At 52.4% G+C, this 18,896-nt stretch overlaps 1 protein-coding gene across 1 annotated transcript in view; it reads left to right on the top strand.

The window, feature by feature from the left end:
• Positions 1–18,896, top strand: part of LOC119957709 (RNA-binding protein Nova-1-like) — a 162,354-nt gene that overhangs the window by 49,957 nt on the left and 93,501 nt on the right. The window lies entirely within an intron of this gene.

Genomic DNA, 18,896 nt, shown 5'->3' on the forward strand with positions numbered 1-18,896 from the left:
GTCCGATACTTAAGTGGTAATTTTTCAGGTGAAATGGTGTGATTCTCCAGGGGGCACATCCCAGCCCTTAACAACCACTCCAGTGAGAAGGAAAGAGGGAGGAAATCTGAGGAGGTCCCTCTGAGTGAGTTACAGACTGGAATCTAATCGAGGGGTTCAGGGTGGTTTATATATAGAATAACAGATACCTGGGAGTGAGTTACAGACTGGAATCTAATCGAGGGGTTCAGGGTGGTTTATATATATAGAATAACAGATACCCGGGAGTGAGTTACAGGCTGGAATCTAATCGAGGGGTTCGGGTGGTTTATATACAGAATAACAGATACCCGGGAGTGAGTTACAGACTGGAATCTAATCGAGCGGTTCAGGGTGGTTTATATATAGAATAACAGATACCCGGGAGTGAGTTACAGACTGGAATCTAATCGAGGGGTTCAGGGTGGTTTATATATAGAATAACAGATACCCGGGAGTGAGTTACAGACTGGAATCTAATCGAGGGGTTCAGGGTGGTTTATATATATAGAATAACAGATACCCGGGAGTGAGTTACAGGCTGGAATCTAATCGAGGGGTTTGGGATGGTTTATAGATATAGAATAACAGATACCCGGGAGTGAGTTAAAGACTGGAATCTAATTGAGGGGTTCAGGGTGGTTTATATATATAGAATAACAGATACCCGGGAGTGAGTTACAGACTGGAATCTAATCGAGGGGTTCAAGGTGGTTTATATATATAGAATAACAGATACCCGGGAGTGAGTTACAGACTGGAATCTAATCGAGGGGTTCGGGTTGGTTTATATATAGAATAACAGATACCCGGGAGTGAGTTACAGACTGGAATCTAATCGAGGGGTTCAGGGTGGTTTATATATAGAATAACAGATACCCGGGAGTGAGTTACAGACTGGAATCTAAACGAGGGGTTCGGGATGGTTTATTTCTAAATTGACAGATACCCGGGAGTGAATCTTTCGACGTAGAATAACGGACATCGTTCAGTCCAATGTGTGAGTAAATATGCAATTGGCAGAGAGTATATGTACAGGTGTGTGAGGTGTGCGTGTGGGTACTGGGGGCCAGTTAGAAATTAAATGCCACCCACTTCCAAAATGTTAAAAAGAACAATCTTCCGTTTTGCAAGCAGTGAGATTTCAAGGCTCTCTCTCGCTCTCTCTCTCTCTCTCTCTCTCTGCCTCTCTCTCTGTCCGTCCCACTGGTTTGAAGATGGTAATGGAAGTGACAGCTGAGCTGGATGCTCTTGCCTTGCTGGAGGCAGGTGAAGCCCTGTTCCTTCACATTATGTCCATCACTATTGGTTGTAATAAAAAAAAAACAATCCCCGCAAATCAAATCCAATGCGGAACAACCTGAGCTAACTGGGGGGGGGGGAGGGGGGAACAAAACAAACTGACAGGCGATGGTGCTCGTGTTTACGAGAGTACAGCGGAGGAAGGCGAGTCCTATTTTTGGTACCCGAGCCTCTTCCAGCTGGGCCCGCACGCGTTCAGAGGTGTGGGAAGACAGCAAACTGTGAGGAATATTGGCCATCTGTGCTCCTCCACACTCCGTCTCGGCCCACTTTGCCAAGGCGGATGAAAATTGGGCCTGTTTCCTGTTCGACAATCAGTGAGGTTCCTGGGAAAGGAGTCATAGCCAGGCATATTCTCTCCGGTTGTAAACACAAAAATCTGTTAAGGTTGCATTGGGTGAAGCCTCATTAGCTAGGCCCGTATCCCTTTACAAGGTGTTTCCTGCATAGAAACGCACAACAAACAGGTCAGTCTGAGCCTCCCCCCATCTCATTTTTATCCTTTTCTATCCTTTGCTTTCCCTCGAGTGGGTCAATGTTATTCTCCTGGACTTTCCCCCTGTCGTAGCAAACCCCACCTCCTCATCTCATCAGGAAAGGTTGGGCCTGTACTCATTGGAGTTTAGAAGAATGAGAGGCGACCCTTATTGAATTAGATCCTGAGCAGGGGACACGTTTGACAGGATAGATGCTGAGAGCAAATTTCTCCTCATGGATGAATCTCCAACTAGGGGGGCAGCGTTTAAAATTACGGGGTCTCCCATTTGAGGTGGACGTGAGGAGGATTCGCTTCTCTCGGGTTTTAAAGTTTGGAATTTTCTAGCCAAGGATAAAGCTGATGTTGATACAATCCCCACAGAGCAGAAGGAGGAAATTCAGCCCATCGACCTGCACCAACCCTCTGAAAAAGCACCCGACCTAGGCCCAATCCCTGCCCTGTTCCCGTAACCCCACCTAACCTTTGGACATCAAGGAGCAATTTATCACGGCCAATCCATCTAACCTGCACATCTTTGGACTGTGGGAGGAACCCGGAGGAAACCCACACAGACACGGGGAGAAGGTGAAACTACACCTAGACAGTCACCCGAGATCGGGATCGAACCTGGGTCCTTGGTGTTGTGGGTAGCAGCAGTGCTAACCACTGTGCCACCAGAATCACCAATGAGAGTCATGAAGACTCCGATCAATTGGCTGGGGGCAGAGAAAAAAAAAATATAAAATCGATAACCTGCATTCATGTAGCGCCCTCGTAACCTCCAAGTGTGCCGGACCTTTACAGCCAACAAAGGACTTTGAAGTGTCGTCTCTGTTGCAATATGGGCAATGTGGCACAGGCAGTGGGCACATTTTCTGTTCTGCTACATCGTGACGTTGGTTGAATGAGCCCCCCCCCCTGCTTTTTGGGGTGGTGCCATGGGATCTTTTGCACCCACCCAGACGGGCAAACGGGACCCGGGTTAAACGTCTCGTCCGAAAGACGCATGCGACAGCGCGGCACTCCCTCAGTACCGCGCGGGTGCGTCACCCGCTCGGGTCTCCAGGGTGGGACCCGACCTTCTGAGGGTCGCCCACCGAGTCGCAGCGGGCACCACCCTGGCGAGACTAGGGTGATCAACCATAATCATGCTGAATAATGGAATGGGCTCGATGGGCTGAATGGCCCCCTCCTGTTCCTAAGTTCTTGTGTAACCATAGACGAAGGAAGCCCATCTGGAGAAGCAGCCTCTGCTCTCCAACAGTTGCGGAGAGTTCTGAGTAATAGGAACGAACAAATGTGCATATAAATATTGAGTGGGAGTGCTGGCTTGCTGGACTAAGTGGTTTATGTTGGCAGTAAGCCCATTGTCCTTCGTGACCCTGTACTGTGTGTGGGGGGGGGGGGGCAGAAGCAGGGTGAAGGGATCTCTGTGTCAGCCGATAGAATCAACATGTCCGCCTCTGACCCAGAGGGCCGGGTCTTCAAATCCCGCAGCGCTCCCCAGCGAGAGAACGCCGGATTGCCAACGGTACCACGCAGCACCTAAATAACAGCGGCACGATGGCACAGTGGTTAGCACGGCTGCCTCACGGCGCCAGGGACCGGGGGTTCGATTCCCGGCTCGGGTCACTGTCTGTGTGGAGCCTGCACGTTCTCCCCGTGTCGGCGTGGGTTTCCTCCGGTTTCCTCCCACAGTCCAAAGATGTGCAGGTTGGGCGAATTGGCCACACCAAATTGTCCCTTGGTTTCCAAAGGTTAGGTGGGGTTACGGGGCTAGGGTGGGGGGGAGTGGGCTTTGGCAGGGTGTTCTTTCAGAGGATAGGTGCATACGCGGGCTGAATGGCCTCCTCCTGCACTGTCGGGATTCCGTGATAACACGATCTGGTCCGTCTGCACCCAACCATGATCTTCGTTTGGCGAGCTGGAGGAGACTTGATGGGCCAAATAGCCTTCTGCGCACGTTCTCCCCATGTCTGCGTGGGTTTCCACGGTTTCCTCCCACAAGTCTGTGATGAACATATTGCTGTTTGTGGGAACTTGCTGTGCACGACTGACGGCGACATTCCCTATTTTATAACGTGACTTCCCTCCCGAAGCACACGGTTGGCGGTAAAATGCTTTGGGGCAATCCTGAGATTGTGTCAGGTGCTACACAAATGCAGCCTTTCCAAGTCTTCCTTCAGGGTTGCTGCTGGAAGCATCACGTCGGAGGGGTGGGCTGAAGTGTGGTGGGGCCGTGGGGAGAGGGGCACGGTGGTGGAGGGGTAAAGGACAAGGTCCATCTGTGACTCCTTCCACAGTCAAATAGGCCGCTGGTTCTCACCAACCAGATTTGGCACATGGCCAAAGGAGATACCGGGATCCGGTAGTGGAAGCTGGCAGCCTCCGGAGAGGAGGGGTGTAATCTGCTCGGGATGTCGAGAGTAGGCTTCAGTTCCTGCTCTGCACATCCCCATAAACCCTTTAGAAGCGCGTGTCTCCTCTTGACGTGTGGGCCGAGTTGGTCAGGGCGGAGAGACGAAGGCTCTTTAGAAAGTAATTAAGGGGAGGCAATAGCGAGGTGGTATTCTCACTCGATCAGTAATCCAGGTAATGGTCTGGGACCCTGGGTTCGAATCCCACAGCATATGGTGAAATTTGAATTCAATAAAAACCTGGAATTAAAAGGCAAATAATAATAATCTTTTATTTGTGTCACAAGTAGGCTTAATTAACACTGCAGTGAAGTTACTGTGAAAATCCCCTAGTCGCCACACTCCGGCGCCCGTTCGGGTACACAGAGGGAGAATTCAGAATGTCCAATTCACCTAACAAGCATGTCTTTCGGGACTGGTGGGAGGAAACCGGAGCACCCGGAGGAAACCCACGCAGACACGGGGAAGAACGTGCAGACTCCGCGCAGACAGCGACCCAAGCCGGGAATCGAACCCGGGACCCTGCCGCTGTGAAGCAACCGTGCTAACCACTGTGCTATCCTGCCGCCCATGATGGCTACGAAACTATGATCGATTGTTATAAAAACCCATCTGCTTCACTAATGTCCCCTTTAGGGAAGGAAATCTGCCGTCCTTACCCCGGTCTGGCCTACATGTGACTCCAGACCCCACAGCAAGTGTGGTTGACTCTGAACTTTCCCTCTGAAATGGGATGGTTGACAAATACTGGCCCAGCCAGTGATGCCCACATCCCATCAATAAATTTTTTAAGAAAGCCAGAATCGTGGAATTTTTACCCCACAGGCGGTGGCCATTTGGTCCGACGGGCCTGTACTGGCTCTCTGCCAGAGCGACTGTATCTTGTTCTCACTTCCCACAGATTTGCAAAAAAACCTTAACTGAAGAGAAAAATGATCCGACTCCCTTTCGGAAGCCACGGCCGAACAACGAAACAATCTTTTTTTTTTACATAAATTTAAAGTGCCCAATTCTTTTTTTCCAATTAAGGGGCAATTTAGCGTGGCCAATCCGTCTACCCTGCACATAGAACATAGAACAGTACAGCACAGAACAGGCCCTTCGGCCCTCGATGTTGTGCCGAGCAATGATCACCCTACTCAAACCCACGTATCCACCCTATACCCGTAACCCAACAACCCCCCCTTAACCTTACTTTTTTTTAGGACACTACGGGCAATTTATCATGGCCAATCCACCTAACCCGCACATCTTTGGACTGTGGGAGGAAACCGGAGCACCCGGAGGAAACCCACGCACACACGGGGAGGACGTGCAGACTCCGCACAGACAGTGACCCAAGCCGGGAACCGAACCTGGGACCCTGGAGCTGTGAAGCAACTGTGCTAACCACTGTGCTACCGAGCTGCCCCATCTTTGGGTTGTGGGGGGTGAGACCCAAACAGACACGGGGAGAATGTGCAAACTCCTCACGGACAGTGACCCGGGGCCGGGATCGAACCTGGGACGTCGGCGCCGTGAGGCAGCAGTGCTAACCCACTGCGCCACCTCGCTGCGCTAATGAAACAACCTTTGACGCTTAAAGAAAGAAAAGGAACCTAGCTGAACTTTGGAGGACGACGAGCGGACGTCATCAGATCTGGCTGGGTGGTTGGAGGGGGGGGGGGGGGGAAGGAATGGGGTGGGGGTGGGGGGAAGACAGTGGTGGGAGGGACTCAGTGTGTGTGGAGTGAGGAGGGGTTATAAATTGACTGTGGAAGGTCAGGGTTGGACGGTGGGGGGTGACCAGTGATGTGGAAGGTGTGGGGGGTGGGCAGATCAATTTAACCCGAGTGCTGACTGTTTCGCAAACGTGAGTGCAAATCTCTAACCGCAGCTGTTTTCATTAACCCGGGTCCACTGGGAGATTCTCATAACTTTCTCATTACGCAGCCAATCGAATCCAGTTTCCTCCCAATCGAATCCAGTTTCCTCCCAAAGCCAAAGATATACAGGTTAGGTGCATGGGCCATGGGTTATGGGGAGAGGGTGGGGGAGTGGGCCGAGGTATAGATTCACTGCTGTGCAGAAGGAGGCCATTCGGCCCATTGAGTCTGCACTGACCCTCTGAAAGATCACCCGACTTCAGCCCACCCCCCCCCCCGCTCTATCCACATAACCCAGTAACCCCACCTAACCTATTTGGACACGAAGGGGCAACTTATCACGGTCAATCCGCCTAACCTGCACATCTCTGGGATGTGGTAGGAAACCGGAGCACCCGGAGGAAACCCACGCAGGCGCGGGGAGAAGGTGCAAACTCCACACAGACAGTGACCCAAGCCGGGGAGCGAACCCGGGTCCCTGGCGCTGTGAGGCAGCGGTGCCAATCACCGTGCCAGCTCAGGTAGGGCCCTCTTCCGGCGGGTCTGTGCCGGCTCGATGGGCCTCCTTCTGCGCGGGAGGAATTCAATGGGAAGGTTTGAAGGTCGGATCACACGAGCTAGTCGCCGGGAGCGAGGCTGCAAGCTGGGGTGGGGGGGGGGGAGATTTTCTGAAGCTGGTCAGGGTCGGCCAATGGCCCCTAGCCAGGTTTGGGGACCCGTAAGGCCGGTCAGGAGGCTTTTCAATCGGTCGTTCGATCTGTGTGTGTCCCTGGAGTAGACCCAGGGCAGCAAGCCTGAAAGCTGATCTCGGTATTGATCTGTTAATAAAACGTTCCTTCATCGGGATTGATGTGGTTTGGGAGTAAAGAGAGCACACTTTAAATTAACTGTCGGCTAAATATTTGATGGTGTAGTGGAGGCTCCCTGACCAATAGCCTCCAGTTATAGAGCATTTCGCATTAACCCCTTCACTCCCGCTGGCTTGGCACTGGCTCAATACTGTGCGAAAACTCCTCAACTCAAAACACAGCATTCATTTGGCACCTTCAGATCAATAAGATTCCCCTGCCGTGCTTCACAGGATCGCGAATCAACTAAATTTAATACCTCGCCAAAGTGGTAGGTTTTATAAAGTATCTTGAAGACGGTCAGAGAGAGGCGGAGAAATTCCACGAGATTTAAGAAGCATTTAGAGGGAGTACTTGAAACGCCAATGCGCACACGGTTGGAGAATGGGGTTAGGATGGATAGGTGCTTGACGGCCGACGCACACACACACACACACACACGATGGGCCGAAGGGCCTCTCTCCCTGCTGTTAGTCTCAGCGACTCTCTGACCCCTTTGGGCAGCTGGGAATGCGTTTGTCAGTGAAATTCGGGGAATTGCGGATCAGTGTCGGAATCCGGGGAGGTTGTCGGGTCGGAGCAGATCGGGGAGCTAATTCTCCGGCCTTGCAGTCAGGCCTCAGTTGGAACTCTGCGGGTGGAGTGGGTACATTGGGTTTGGGGGTCAGAATGACGGGGCCCAGATCCACTCGGTTTGCTTTGCACCAACGAATGGAAAAATACCAAAATCTAACTGCTGTATAGATTCCAATTCTCTTTCCACACCGAGGAGTGATTTAAGGCAGACTTTTGTCCATTTTCATAGCTCGTAATTCCCGGAACAGGTCGCAAGCTTGAGGGGGTTCTACTCCGCATCGAGCGTGGCCGACCAGGGGTCCCCCCTCGCACTTATTGCCAGCCATTGGCGCGTTCACAGGTTGACACACTCAACCCGTTTGGCCGCGTTACGAACGCACCTTCCTTGGCCATCAAGTCCTGGGGTGGGACTCGAACCGGGGGCTTTCGGCTCCGAGGCAGAGAGGCTAACCCACTGCGCCACAAGACCTCCGCGCTCTACGGATCTATTCCCCCGAACGAATAAATTGTCTCTGCCGCTGTCCGCAGTCCATTGATGATAGATCAATAAAGATGCCTCGGGACCTCACTCCACTCTGCCATCTGGTGGCCAGAGCCTTCAACTACACCGTTACGGGCCACTTGTTTACATACAGAATTTCCATTCTAAATATTTCCGTAGATCGTTTCAGTGATAAATGTTGGCGTGCAGACCAAACGTCTGCACGTTTGGCACGAGGGGCAGCAGGGTAGCATGGTGGTTAGCATAAATGCTTCACAGCTCCAGGGTCCCAGGTTTGATTCCCGGCTGGGTCACTGTCTGTGTGGAGTCTGCACGTCCTCCCCCTGTCTGCGTGGGTTTCCTCCGGGTGCTCCGGTTTCCTCCCACAGTCCAAAGATGTGCGGGTTAGGTGGATTGGCCATGCTAAATTGCCCGTAGTGTCCTAATAAAAGTAAGGTTAAGGGGGGGGGGTTTGTTGGGTTATGGGTATAGGGTAGATATGCGGGTTTGAGTAGGGCGATCATGGCTCGGCACAACATTGAGGGCCGAAGGGCCTGTTCTGTGCTGTACTGTTCTATGTTCTATGTCATGACGACGAGAAGGCTGAGGGCACCTAAGGTTTTTTATTAATATACAGCAGAATGTATTGTTGATGTTTCCCCTAAGCAGTTCAAAGAAGGTTTACAGACTAATAATAGGAATGGCCGGGCTGTCTTTCGCTGGGCCTTCATCCGCTGGAGTTTAGAAGAGTGAGAGACGACTTGATTGAAACATATAAGATCCTGAGGGTTGTTGACAGGGTGGGTGTGGGGAGGATGTTTCCTCTTGTGGGAGAATCTGGAACTCGGGGTCACTGTTTACAAATAAGGGGGTCGCTCATTTAGAACGGAGATGAGGCGAATATTTCTCTCTGAGGGGTGTTCGTCTCTGAAACTCTCTTCCTCAAAAGGTGGAGGGGGCAGAAGCTTTGAATATTTTTAAGGCCGAGTTAGATAGATTCTTGATTAGCAAGAGGGGCGGGATGAAAGGTTATTGGGGGGTTGGGCGGGATGCAGATTTGAAGTTACCATCAGATCAGCCATGATCTTATTAAATGGCACAGCAGCCTCGAGGGGCTGAATGGCCTCATCCTGGCAACCGTCAAGGCCCGGCGGCCGAGTTTCTCACAACGCTGCTCCTAGCCCCCGGTGGTGGGGGGGGGGGGGGGGGGGGGGGGGGGGGGGGTGAATAGGGTGCGAGGAGCGGCCTCCGACGCCGTCGTGAAACTCGGCCGATTTCACGACAGCCTTCCCGATGCCGCGTGGGAGAATCGCGGGAGGGCCGGGAGAATCATGACACGTCGCCCTGGCACCCCCCGCAATTCTCACACCCCCCACCCCCCACAAAATGGCGTGTCGCGTTTTGCATGACGCCGCTCGGAGAATCGCCGCTCGCCGTTTTTCACGGCAACCGGCGATTCTCCGGCCCAGATGGGCCGAGCGGCCTGACGCTCCCGACCTGTTCACGCCGCCGGCAACCACACCTGGTCGCTGCCGGCGTGAACATAGCGCGAAAGGTAAGTTTGGGGCCTGTGGGGGGGGGGGGGGGGGCGGAGAGGGGATCGAGCACCACGGCCGTGCTCGGGAGGGGACTGGCCCGCGATCGGTGCCCACCAATCGTCGGGCCGACGTCTCCAAGCGATGCACTCTTTCCCCTCCGCCGCCCCGCAAGATCAAGCCGCCACGTCTTGCGGGGCAGCGGAGGGGAAGACGGCAACCGCGCATGCGTGGGTTGGAGCCGGCCAACCTGCACATGCGTGGCTGACGTCACTTAGGCGCTGCCGTCGCGTCATTCTCGGCGCGCCGCTTTGACGCAAGCGTCAAGGCCCAGCGGCCGAGTTTCTCGAAACACCGCTCCTAGCCCCCGGGGGGGGAGAATAGGGGGCGAGGAGCGGCCTCCGACGCCGTCGTGAAACTCGGCCGAGTTCATGACGGCTTTCCCGATGCCGCGCATCATCGGAGAATTGTGCCCATGGTACCATTACTCAAGAAGGTCCTGAAGCACGGTAGCACAAGTGGATAGCACCGTGCTTCACAGCGCCAGGGTCCCAGGTTCGATTCCCCGCTGGGTCACTGTCTGTGCGGAGTCCGCACGTTCTCCCCGTGTGTGCGTGGGTTTCCTCCGGGTGCTCCGGTTTCCTCCCACAGTCCAAAGATGTGCAGGTTAGGTGGATTGGCCGTGATAAATTGCCCTTAGTGTCCAAAAATGTTACGAGGGGTTATTGGGTTACGGGCATAGGGTGGAAGTGAGGGTTTAAGTGGGTCGAATGGCCTGCTTCTGCACTGTATGTTGTATGTGCAGTTTAGGTGGATTGGCCACGGTAAATTGCCCCTTAATAATAATAATAATAATACTCGCTTATTGTCACAAGTAGGCTTCAATGAAGTTACTGTGAAAAGCCCCTAGTCACCACATTCCGACGCCTGTTCGGGGAGGCCAGTACGGGAATTGAACCCGTGCTGCTGGCATTGTTCTGCATTACAAGCCAGCTGTTTAGCCCACTGTGCTAAACCAGCCCCTTAGTGTCCACTGTGCTAAACCAGCCCCTTAGTGTCCAAAGGTTGGGAGGGGTCACGGGAATAGGGCGAGGCAGTGGGCCTAGCTAGGGTGCCCTTTCAGAGGGTCGGCGTCGGCTCGATGGGCCGAATTGCCGCCTTCTGCACTGTAGGGAATCTATGATGATGGCCATGAAACTAGTCTCAGTAACGGCGACCGTGACAATGACTGTTGATTGTCGTAAAAACCCATCTGGTTCAGTAATGTCCCCCTTTAGGGAAGGAAATCTGCCGTCCTTACCCGGTCTGGCCTACACGTGACTCCAGACCCCACAGCAACGTGACCGACTCTCAATTGCTCCTCTGAAGTGGGGGGCAGTTAGGAACGGGCAATAAATCACATCCTGTTACTGCATTGCAACAAAAAAAAATGGCCGCAAAGCACTATGGGATACCTTGTGGTCATGAAGGATGGCGATGTAAATTGAAGCCTTTCAGCGTTCCCTGGGCAGCAGGGTCAGTTAACTCGGTTGACTGAACAATTAGAGGTTTAGAATGAGGCCAATTTTAAAAAATATATTCCTTTGCCGGCTGTGCACAGCGTTGGCTTTATTGCCCAGCCTTAATTGCCTCCTAGGCCACCCCAACTCCTGACTCCACTCCAGCATCGACAACAGTCTCGTTCAGATCTATATTTCGGCCCTCACGTTTTCCTTACTCCCCACTCAGGTAGGTGTCAGCAGCAGTAACCTTGCCCCCCCCCCCCCCCCCCCCCCCCCCCCGCCCCCCCGGCCATACAACCCATGCCCAAAGAGGAAGGTCGTAGTTAATTAGCCATAGGTCACACCAGGGGTCATTAGCATCTCTCTCCAGTAGAGAGAGCCAATTGGTTACGTAGTTTCACATCAATCATGGCCCAAGTTATAAAGAGGCGGCCATCCATGAACCACCCTGGGGGTGGCGTGTGGCGCAGTGGTTAGCACTGGAACTACGGCGCTGAGGACCCGGGTTCGAATCCCGGCCCTGGGTCACTGTTCGCGTGGAGTTTGCACATTCTCCCCCGTGTCTGCGTGGGTCTCACCTCCCCCCCCCCCCCCCCCAACCCCTCAAAAGATGTGCAAGTTAGGTGGATTGGCCAGGCTAAATTGCCCCTTAATTGGAAAAAACAATTATTGGGTACTCTAGATTTATTTTTTGAAAATCCATGAACCACCGTAGCCAGTTCCTCTGGTACCAGCTTCCAAACCCACCTCTAGCACCTGGAAGGGCAAGGGGACACCCCCTCCACAACCCTGACTTGGAAATATATCGGCCGTTCCCTCACTGTCGCTGGGTCAAAATGTCCTCCCTAACAGCACGGTGGGTGTGCCTACGCCTCAGGGACTGCAGCGGCTCAAGAAGGCGGCTCCCCCACCACCACCTTCTGAAGGGGCAATTAGGGATGGGCAATAAAGCTGGGCCCGGCCAGTGATGACCGCATCTCGTGACCAAATAAGCAGCAGTAAAGTCATACAAGACGACACCAGCCGGTCTCTATTCCAGGGTTTAGGTCCTTCAAACCTGTTTGTTTATGGAGCCTGACAACGGGACTGCAATGGAAAGACATTGTGAGATTGTGCTCACATCATCTCTTCCCCCCCCCCCCCCCCCCACCCCGGCCTTCCTCTCCCTCTACGCGTTATTGTTTTCTAATACACACCAACATCTGTGTTATCCACTGCGTGATTCAGATGTTTCCTGTGCAGAGGCCCAATCTCTCTGACTTCACATTGACTTGGCTGTACTCCTCTCTGACCCAGCGATGACTCCAATCGGGTGTTGAGTTGATGGATGGGTGTTTTTGTTTTTAATTCCCCCCCTCCCCCCCATCCCTCCCTCCGCCAGCCATTTTGGTGATGCTTCGTGTGGGCCTGACCTCTGACCCTTTCGGCCATCGCTGAAGCACAGTTGTTCTTGTTTCCGAAGGGCGATGGCCGAGAAATACCAACCGAGGAAGGTTCAGGCAGCAAGATTAGGTCATGAGGTAATTGTTATCTGTGATCAAGGCCTTAACCGGGATGGCTAATGGACCGAATTGTTTGATGGCTGTTTGCTTCATTGGCGTCTGTCATGCGAGACTAAAGACTCAACTGGGCTGCGTGAGTGACAATTATGGCTCCGGGTCAGAGGTCGTTCGAGCGCGGGGTGATTTAATTTGAGGTCAGTTGATCACGGTGCCAGGTGATGCTACGTGGGGCTGGTTTAGCACACTGGGCTAAATCGCTGGCTTTAAAAGCAGACCGAGGCAGGCCCAGCAGCACGGTTCAATTCCCGTACCAGCCTCCCCGAACAGGTTCAGGAATGTGGCGACTAGGGGCTTTTCACAGTAACTTCATTTGAAACCTACTCGTGACAATAAGCGGTTTTCATTCATTTTCAAATAGAACATAGAGTGCAGAAGGAGGCCATTCGGCCCATCGAGTCTGCACCGACCCACTTAAGCCCTCACTCCCACCCTATCCCCCGAACCCAATAACCCCTCCTAACCTTTTTGAAATGAAAATGAAAATCGCTTATTGTCACGAGTAGGCTTCAATGAAGTTACTGTGAAAAGCCCCTAGTCGCCACATTCCGGCGCCTGTCCGGGGAGGCTGGTACGGGAATCGAACCATGCTGCTGGCCTGCTTTAAAAGCCAGCGATTTAGCCTTGTGAGCTAAACCAGCCCCTGGTTGGACACTAAGGGGCAATTGGGCACGGCCAATCCACCTAACCTGCACGTCTTTGGACTGTGGGGGGAAACCGGAGCACTCGGAGGAAATCCGCGCGGACACGGGGAGAAGGCGCAGACTCCGCACAGACAGTGACCCAGCGGGGGAATCGAACCTGGGACCCTGGAGCTGTGAAGCAACAGTGCTATCCACTTGTGCTACCGTGCTGCCCTAATGATCTAAATGATTGCTTTTGAGCGCAAATGGTGCCACGTGAGTGCAAATGATTGTTAGTGAATGCCAATGATGAACCCCAGAATGTCCGGTGGGGTGGGGTGATGGGGAGGAGGAGGTGAATCAAGCCCCCAGCCGCGAGACTTCCGCGCATCATACAGACCCGACGCCTCAGTGCAGTACCGAAAGCGCACTGCGTTGTCAGGGGAGCGAGCGTTTGGCCGAGAGGTTAAAACCGGTCCCCGCGGGCGAATGTCAAAATCTTACAGCCCTATTTTGAAGAGCCGGGGGGTGGGGGGGGGGGGGGGGGGTGCTGTGTCCTGGTCCGCCCTCTAACGGGTGCCGTCAAAAACGTATCAACTGATCATTCTTCCTGTTTGCCTTTTGTGGATCATGCTGTGCGCAAATTGGATGTTGCATTTGTCGGCTGGACAGCAATGGATGCCTTCCAAAAGACAGTCAGTGGATGTGAAGTGACGCAAAATGCCTTGGGGGGGGGGGGGGGGGGGGGGGTGCGTAAGCGATTCTGTATAATTGTGAATTGATTGGTTGGTTTCTCAACTTGTAAAGCACCGGGTTCCACATCTGGTGTGTGGTGAGTTCATTGCTCTTGGCAGTTTGTGCATCAATATCCCAGCGACACACACGCTTGTTGGCCTGTTGGTCGAGGCAGTGGGGGACCCGCGTTAGACACCGTACGAAAGCTCTCTGCGTCAGGGGTTGGACCTGCAGAGCGAGTGAGGTTCGCAGCCATTGCAACCCCAATGTCTCCCCACCACCGATCCAATCCCACTGGCTGCAAGTTCTGCTTCTCCTTCATTGATCTCGAAAAGAGCGTAAGAGATTCCACTGAGCAGACTGTGCTGCATACCATTCAATTCAGTTAAACCATGCCCCATACAGATCTAACATGTGCTTCCATTTCTGCGTCTCTCTCTCTTTATCTCTCTATCTACCTTTCTGTCTCTCTGTCTATCTTTCTCACCCTGTCTGTCTCTCTCTTTCTGTCTGTCTCTCTCTCTCTCTCTATTTCTCTCTGTCGCTCTCTACCTCTGTCTCTCTCTCTGTCTCTCTCTCTGTCTCTCACTGTCTCTGTCTCGCACTGTCTCTGTCTCTCTCTCTCTAACTCCGTCTTTGTCTGTCCCTCTGACCATGTCTGTCCCTCTCTATCTCAAACCTCAGAATCTCTCCTCCCACCACCCCCCCCCCCCACCCCCATCCACCAATACCGCAGAAGTACATTTGGTACTTGTCACGCACTCTCTGTCTGTCTATGTCTGCCCCTCTATTTCTCTCTATGTCTGTTCCTCTATTTTTCTCTATGTATGTCTCTCTCTCTCTGTCAACGTCTTGGTCTCTTTCTTTGTCTCTCTGGCCTCTCTGCGTGTCTCTCTGTCTCGTGATCTCTGTATATCTCTCGTGCTCAGTGTCACACTCCCCCATCACTCTCTCCATTTTGGTTTGTCTCTCTCTCTCTATATCTCAGGGTGTCTCTCTGTATTTCAGTCTGTCTGTCTCTCTCTATCTCTGTCTCTCTCAATTCCTGTCGTTCACTATCTCTGTCGTTCTCTATCCCTATTTTTCTCCCTCTATCTCTGTCGCTCTCCCTCTATCTCTGTGGCTCTCTCACTATCTGTTATTCTCTATCTCTGTCTCTGTCGCTCTCTCTCTCTCTATCTCTATCAATGTCGATCTCTCCCGCTCCCTCTTTTTATCTCTGGTGCTCTCTATCTCTGGTGCTCTCTCTCTATCTCTGGTGCTCTCTCTTTATCTCTGACGCTCGCTCTCTATCTCTATCTCAGTCGTACACTCTCGATCTCATTCTGTCACTCTCTATCTCTGTCACTCTCTATCTATGTCTCTCTATCCCGTCGCGCGCTCCCTATCTCTGTACCTCTCTCTCCCTCTCTGTTACTCTATCTCTGCCGCTCTCTCTATCTCTGTTGCTCTCTATCTCGGTCGCTCTCTCTATATGTGTTGCTCATTCTCTCCATCTCCGTCTCCGTCACTCACTTGCTATCTCTGTCGCTTGCTCCCTATCTCTGCCGCTCGCTATCTCTATCTCTGTCGCTCTCTCTCTATCTCTGTCGCTCTCTCTCTATCTCTGTCGCTCTCTCTCTATCTCTGTCGCTCTCTATCCCTGTCGCTCGCCCTCAATCTCTGTTGCTCGCTCTCTATCTCTGTCGCTCTCTATCTCTGTCGCTCTCTATCTCTGTCGCTCGCCCTCAATCTCTGTTGCTCGCTCTCTATCTCTGTCGCTCTCTATCTCTGTCGCTCTCTATCTCTGTCGCTCGCCCTCAATCTCTGTTGCTCACTCTCTATCTCTGTCGCTCTCTATCTCTGTCGCTCTCTATCTCTGTCGCTCGCCCTCAATCTCTGTTGCTCGCTCTCTATCTCTGTTGCTCTCTATCTCTGTCACTCGCTCTGTATCGCTGTCCTCGCTCTATCTCTGGCAGTCTCTCTATCTCTATCTCAGTCGTACACTCTCGATCTCAGTCTGTCACTCTCTATTTCTGTCACTCTCTATCTATGTCTCTCTCTATCCCGTCGTGTGTTCTCTATCTCTGTACCTCTTTCTCTCCCTCTCTGCTACTCTCTATTTCTGTCGCTCTCTCTCTCTCTCTATCTCTGTTGCTCTCCATCTCGGTCGCTCCGTCTATATGTGTCGCTCATTCTCTCCTTCTCTGTCACCGTCAATCGCTTACTATCTCTGTCGCTTGCTCTCTATCTCTGCCGCTCTCTCTATCTCTGTCGCTCTCTATCTCTGCCGCTCTCTCTATCTCTGTTGCTCTCTATCTCGGTCGCTCTCTCTATATGTGCCGCTCTCTCTCCATCTCTGTCTCCGTCGCACGCTTGCTATCTCTGTCGCTTGCTCTCTATCTCTGTCGCTCTCTCTATCTCTGTCGCTCTCTATCTCTGTCGCTCGCTCTCTATCTCTGTCGCTCTCTATCTCTGTCGCTCTCTATCTCTGTCGCTCTCTCTCTATCTCTGTTGCTTGCTCTCTATCTCTGTCGCTCTCTCTATCTCTGTCGCTCGCTCTCTATCTCTGTCGCTCGCTCTCTATCTCTGTCGCTCTCTATCTCTGTCGCTCTCTCTCTATCTCTGTCGCTCTCTCTCTATCTCTGTCACTTGCTCTATATCTCTGTCCCTCTTTCGCTATCTCTGTCACTCTCCATCTCTTGTCGCTCTATCTCTGTATCTCTGTTGCTCTCTCTCTATCTCTGTCACTTGCTTGCTATCTTTGTCGCTGTCTAGATATCTGTCGCTCTCTCTATCTCTCTCTCTGTCCATCTCTCTCTCTCTACCTGTCGCTTTATCTCTGTCGCTCCCTCTCTCTATCTCTGTTGCTCTCTCTCTCTCTATCTCTCGCGCTCTCTATTTCTGTCACTCTCCATCTCTGTTGCTCTCTCTCTAGCTCAGTCGCTCGCTTGCTATCTTTGTCGCTTGCTCTATATCTCTGTCGCTCTCTCTCTATATATATATCGCTCTCTATATCTCTGTCCCTCTCTCTATCTCTGTCGCTCTCTCTATCTCTGTCGCTCGCTCTCTATCTGTGTTTCTCGCTCTCTATCTCTGTCGCTTATCTCTAAATCTGTTGCTCTCTATCTCTGTCACTCGCTCTCTATCTCTGTCGCTCTCTCTCTATCTCTGTCGCTCTCTCTCTATCTCTGTCGCTCTCTCTCTATCTCTGTCGCTCTCTCTCTATCTCTGTCGCTCTCTCTATCTCTGTCGCTCTCTATCTCTGTTGCTCTCTATCTCTGTCGCTCGCTCTCTATCTCTGTCGCTCTCTAGCTCTGTCGCTCGCTCTCGATCTCAGTCTGTCACTCTCTATCTCTATCGCTCTCTATCGATATCTCTCTCTATCCCGTCTTGCTCTCTCTATCTCTGTACCTCTTTCTCTCCCTCTCTGCTACTCTCTATTTCTGTCGCTCTCTCTCTATCTCTGTTGCTCTCTATTTCGGTCGCTCTCTCTATATGTGTCGCTCATTCGCTCCATCTCTGTCACTGTCACTCGCTTGTTATCTCTGCTGTTGTCCCTTTATCTCTGTCGCTCTCTCTCTCTATCTCTGTCGCTCTCTCTCTATCTCTGTCGCTCTCTCTCTATCTCTGTCGCTCTCTCTCTATCTCTGTCGCTCTCTCTCTATCTCTGTCGCTCTCTCTCTATCTCTGTCGCTCTCTCTATCTCTGTTACTCTCTATCTCTGTCGCTCGCTCTCTATCTCTGTCGCTCTCTAGCTCTGTCGCTCGCTCTCGATCTCAGTCTGTCACTCTCTATCTCTATCGCTCTCTATCGATATCTCTCTCTATCCCGTCTTGCTCTCTCTATCTCTGTACCTCTTTCTCTCCCTCTCTGCTACTCTCTATTTCTGTCGCTCTCTCTCTATCTCTGTTGCTCTCTATTTCGGTCGCTCTCTCTATATGTGTCGCTCATTCGCTCCATCTCTGTCACTGTCACTCGCTTGTTATCTCTGCCGTTGTCCCTTTATCTCTGTCGCTCTCTCTCTATCTCTGTCGCTCGTTCTTTATCTCTGTCGCTCGTTCTTTATCTCTGTCGCTCGTTCTTGATCTCTGTCGCTCGTTCTCTAACTCTGTCGCTCGCTCGCTATCTTTGTTGCTCGCTCTCTATCTCTGTGGCTCTCTCTCTCTCTCTCTCTCTCATTCTCATTCTATCTGTTTCATTTACTCTCTGTCTCTCTCGTTCTTTCTCTACCTCTATTTTTTAATTTAGGGTACCCAATTCATTTTTTCATATCAAGGGGCAATTTAGCGTGGCCAATCCACCTCGCCTGCACATCTTTGGGTTGTGGGGGCGAAACCCACGCAGACACGGGGGAGAATGTGCAAACTCCACACGGACAGTGACCCGGGGTCGGGATCGAACCTGGGACCTCGGCGCTGTGAGGCAGCAGTGCCAACCACTGGGGGTGGAGGGGTGGGGTCAGAGTCTCAGGATATAGGGATCGGCCATTTTGGACTGCGATGAGGATGATGGGATTCTCTACCCCAGGGGGTTGTGGGTGGTCAGTTGTTGAAAGCACTGAGCTGAGAGAGGAATTTGGTCTCTATGGGAACCTGGGGATGGGGGAACGGATGGGTAATTGAAGCGGAGATAGAAGAGCAGACGTGATTGTATTAAATTATGGAGGCGCTGGCACGTGCTCCAGTTCCTATTTCTTATGTTTTTTAATTCTTCACCTGTCACGGGATGTGGGTTTCGCTGGACTGGGCCTAGCATTTACACCCCATCCCTAATTGCCCCTTGGGAAGGTGATGGTGAGCCGCCATCTTGAACCGCTGCAGTCCGTGTGTAGGTACACCCACCGTGCTGTTAGGGAGGGAGTTCCAGGAGTTTGTCCCAGCGACAGTGAAGGAACGGCCGATATATTTCCAAGTCAGGGATGGTAAGTGGATCGCAGGGGAACCTCCAGGTGGTGGGGTTCCCAGGTATCTGCTGC

This window comes from Scyliorhinus canicula, chromosome 27, assembly GCF_902713615.1.
Source record: "Scyliorhinus canicula chromosome 27, sScyCan1.1, whole genome shotgun sequence".
In the NCBI taxonomy this organism is placed as follows: domain Eukaryota; kingdom Metazoa; phylum Chordata; class Chondrichthyes; order Carcharhiniformes; family Scyliorhinidae; genus Scyliorhinus; species Scyliorhinus canicula.